We start from the raw sequence: 4,741 nt of genomic DNA, 5'->3' as shown, positions 1-4,741 counted from the left end.
TAATCAGGATTTGCCTTCTTATCCTCCTCCTCTCTGGGGCTAACTCCCCATGGTTGGTGTTTTGGGGCTCGTGGCTCAGTGCGGATCTGCCCCGTGTGGGCTCATGCTCCGTCCCTGTGGCCCGCCTCCCTCATCAGGGCCCTCCAGCCCTTAGCCTCACCTTTGTATGATCCTTGTTCATGCAGAAAATCCTTGGGGTGCATCTCATGGGGGGAGGGTGGGGACTCCGGGTAAGGCCACCCAGGACCGCGGGTAGCTGTCACTAAATCTCTGGGGTTGGCGGGCCTCCCAGAGCTACAGCCAGAAAGCAGAGCACGGGTCCCTCTACTCTTGATCCAAACCTAAGTGGGGCTTCTAGTGTCTGCCCTGCTAGGGATTCGGTGCCACTAGGAAGAGGTGAGAAGGTCCAGGCCGAGTTCCCCACCCCACGCCCGGCCCCGATGGTGGCTGTCTTACTGAGGCTGCCTTCTTTCCCTCTGGCCTGAAGACCTTCTCTCTCCAGGGTCTTGCTGGGAAAAGCGGCAAAAGAAGGGGTCATTAGTCTTGCCCGATCATATCCCCCAAATCATTTCCTTTTTTTAACCTTTAAAAAAAAAGTCAAAGCCCCCGGTTGATTCATCATCTTGCAGGACAGCTGCCGACGGTCCTAGGGTAAAATCCCCGGCTGGCGCCTGCCTGGCCCCTCATAGCCCCGCGAGAGGGCTGAGTGTGAAGCGCCGGCCGAAGCCAGGCTGAGCAATGGCACCTGCCAGGGTCCCCTGAGCCCAGAGCCAGAGCGTGAACTGTGGCAGGAGAGCTGAGGGCTGCCCTCTTCCTCTTCCAAGGGGATGGACAAGATGATGGTTGCTCTCAGCCCCGCCCCCTCCCCAAAGCCGGGACAGAGCTGCCCCAGCTGCCCTGCCGCTCAGCTTTCTATACCCTCCCCTGGCCCGGCTCCCACTCTGGGCTCTTCTTCCCCACCACTCGTTCGCGGCTCCCACGCCCTGGTGCAGAATGTGGGCCCAGAGCAGGACAGACCTGGCTTTCCCTGCCTCTCCCAGCTCCACCTGTGTGACCTCAGCAGGTTGCTTAAAACTTTGAGCCATGGTCTGCTGGTCTGTAAATGGGAGCAGTGCCCACACACCCCCTCCCCGGGCTCTGAGACTGAGAGGAGACAGTGCACAGAAGGTGCTGAGCCCGGTGCCCGGCTCAGAGTCAGAGAGGGTAGTTAGCTTTATTCTTATTATCTTTGCCCCTTCACAGCAGGGAAATAGGTTCCTAACCTGCTCCCTCACAGAGCTAATTAAAGGCGGCCTGCTGGGCAGCTGTCCAGATACTAAGCCAGGAAGAGGCTCACACGCTGGGTGCTGAAACATCGCCAGTCCTAACAGGACTGAGCAAGCCGCACTCTCCAGCACCCCTCCAGAAAGGGCTGGAGGCCTTCCTCAGGAGCCCACGGGACCCACTGCGACAAGCTGCCTATAGGGAGAGGGAGAGATTTTCACCGAGGAATATGCTCCATCCAGGGCTGTTTACTGAGCTTCCTTCCAGAGACGACAGTCTGGTCACTGGCAGGGCGTTTGTGGGGGAAGAGGGGTCAGCAACTGGGAGCAGGGCAAACTGCCCAGGAGAGTCAGGGAGAAACTGAAGCCTCAGCGAGCCTCCCCTCTTCCAACTCTGCGCCCCAGGCAGAGCTCAGCCTCTCCTCCTTCAAACAGATGTTGAACAAGCACTTAAATAACACAATATGTAGGTCTTCTGATGAATGAACATGCCAGGACGCCACTGATCCCAGCTTGGCCTGCCTGCCTCCCCAGGGCCTTCTCCTCCCAGGAGTGTCCCAGACCAGGATGTGGGAGAAGCCTGGAAGGGGCGGGGGCCCCGGAGGGGGTGGTGGTTGGGATGCAGCTCTCAAGGCCCCAGTCTTTGGCCATCATCTTCTCTGAAGCTCTTGCCTTCTTGCTCACTGAGGCTCCCTCTGGAGCAGGGCTACTCAAAGTGTGGTCTGGGCCCCCTGTGCAAGCCAAGAGCTCAGATCCAGGATGAGATAAGTACTGGAATTGTCCCCAAGCATTTAGATACTTTCATAGCAACTCGACAGAGTTGTTTTATGTCCCTTGAATCTAATAAAAAAACATTTTGGCTTGTATGTTATGTCCTTTGTTCATTTCCTTTTTTTCCAGTGATTCTCTTGTGTTATATTTCACAAAAGAAATGGCCCGTCATTGACTAGACATTAAGAACACAATTGGCCCTTGACCACAGAGAGTTGGCAAAGCTCTGCTCCAGATGCTTTTTCATCTTGGTCTTAGAAACCCTCACGTCAACATATTACGTTAATACGTGTCACTTAGAGAGCTGGTGCCCAGGAGGCCCAAAACGCCCGATTCCCACAACCCAGCACCACACCTGACCCTGGTCCGCTCCCCGCCGTCCCACAGCTCAGCTGTCAGCTGCCCAGCTCAGAACTTCACCGCCCCCCGCCCCCACTCTCACCCCCCGCCAAGCCCTCCCTGCTGCCCATTCACAGACCTCTCTCCTCCCCTGGAACCTGCAGGGTTTCTGTCTCCACCACTCATTTGGCAATTTAGCTAATTAAAAAAAAAAAAAAATCAAGGCTTTGTGCTACGAAATTAAACACGCAACTCCTCCAGCCGGCCTCTGTTGCCTTGTGTGGCTACCTTTCAGCCTCTGCTGCCAACACGTGACTGCTTGTGCCTGTCCTCCACTCCTAGCTTCCAGGCTCCAGGGGTGCCACTGAGCCCACCTCCCACCCTTAGCACCCCGCCCTCTTGGGCACTGGGCGCTGCAGGAGGCAGATACACAAACATAAACGAATAGAGTCGCAGGGGAGATGCCCAGGGGGTTGGCCGTATGGGGAAAGGGAGGAGCAAAGAAACCCCTTTCCCTTTTTTCCATGTTTATTTCCAAGCACCAGAGCATTTTTCTTTTTGTTTTAAAACATGTTGATGTTGGGGCACCTGGGTGGCTCAGTCAGTTAACCGTCTGCCTTCGGCTCAGGTCATGATCTCGGGGTCCTGAGATCAAGCCCCACGTAGGGCTCCCTGCTCGGCGGGAGGCCTGCTTCTCCCTCTCCCACCCTTCCTGCTTGTGTTCCCTTTCTCGCTGTGTCTTTCTCTGTCAAATAAATAAAATCTTTAAAAAAATAAATAAAACATGTTGATGTTTTTTAAGTTATACATGCAGAAGGTAAAAAATTGAAAACCTACAGGAGCACCCGGGTGGCTCAGTCGGTTAAGCATCTGCCTTCATTCCACTCAGGTCATGATCCCAGGGTCCCTCTCCCTCTGCCCCTCCCCCTGCCTCATGCTCACTCTCGCTCTCTCTCGCTCTCAAAAAGTAAAAAATCTTGAAAGAAAGAAAGAAAGAAAGAAAGAAAGAAAGAAAGAAAGAAAAGAAAGAAAGAAAGAAAGAAAGAAAGAGAGAAAGAAAGAAAAGAAAGAAAGAAAGAGAGAAAGAAAGAAAGAAAACCTACAAGGGCACCTGGGTGGCTCAGTCAGTTAAACATCCGACTCTTGATTTCGGCTCAGGTCATGATCTCAGGGTCTTGAGATGGAGATCAGCCTGCGTGGGGCTCTGCGCTCAGCAGGGAGCCGGCTTGAGGTTCTCTCTCTCCCTCTCCTTCAGCCTCTCCCCGCTGCTCGCAAGCACACACACACACTCTCTAAAATAAATAAATAAATCTTTTTAAAAAATTCAAAACCTATGCAGAGTAGACAATAGGAAGGTTATGGGCAGCCCACCAGCCCCAGGACCCCACTTCAGAGACAATGGCTCCTACGCTCCTTTCCAGGATGTTCCGTGCATCCGCGGGCACTTTTGTGTAGATTTACCCCATTGCTTTCACACCCGGGGAAAAGGCACCACATGCGCGTAACTTGTTCTGTTCCAACAACAGACCTCGCAGCCAGCTACTCTGTGTCCCTGTGCTTTTCTCAGAATCTTTCCTCATAGACCTAGAGCTGGAAGGTTCCTCAGAAACCTGCTCTTCCAGGGACGCTCAGATGGAGCTGAAGGTGCAGGTGTCCGCCGGCTGGATCAGAGTCACCTGAGTCAGGCCTGGGGCCACACCCCTGACCGGGGGGAAGAGGGGGGCCCAGGGAAGCTCAGGTGAGCCTCACACCCTGCCAGAGGAAGGACTGGCGGGTTGTCCACTCGTCTCTAGTGACAAGAGAGGAAAGTAAGGCTCAAAGAAGGAGAATGATTGCCCAGGTCCCACACGACGTTAGGGGCAGGGAGACTCCCAGCCTGGGTGCCGTGCGCCATGGCGCAGCCTGAGGGCCTGCAGTAGTCTCCAAGGGCTGCCGTGGCCAGTCCCCGCAAACTGCGGGCCTTAGGACAGCAGAAATGTATTCTTCCACAGTTCAAGGAGCCAACAGTCTGGGGCGCCTGGGTGGCTCAGTCGGTTAAGCATCTGCCTTCGACTCAGGTCATGATCCCAGGGTCCTGGGATCGAGCCCCGCATTGGGCTCCCTGCTCAGCGGGGAGTCTGCTTCTCCCTCTCCCTCTCCTTCTGTTCTCTCTGTCTCTCCCAAATAAATAAATAAATCTGTAAAAAAAAAAAAAAAAAAAAAGAAGCCAACAGTCCAAAATCAAGATGCTGGCAAGGCCATACTCCTTCTGAAGGCCCTAGGGGTGGGGGGTTGGGGGTGGGGGTGTCTTTCCTTGCCTCTTCCAGCTTCTGGTGGCTCCTAGCATTCCTTGCCACGTAGACACATCACTCCAATCTCCACCCTTGCTG

This window comes from Leptonychotes weddellii, chromosome 9, assembly GCF_054177405.1.
Source record: "Leptonychotes weddellii isolate Sample4059 chromosome 9, ASM5417740v2, whole genome shotgun sequence".
NCBI lineage: Eukaryota > Metazoa > Chordata > Mammalia > Carnivora > Phocidae > Leptonychotes > Leptonychotes weddellii.
Note: the sequence above shows the minus strand (reverse complement) of the source record.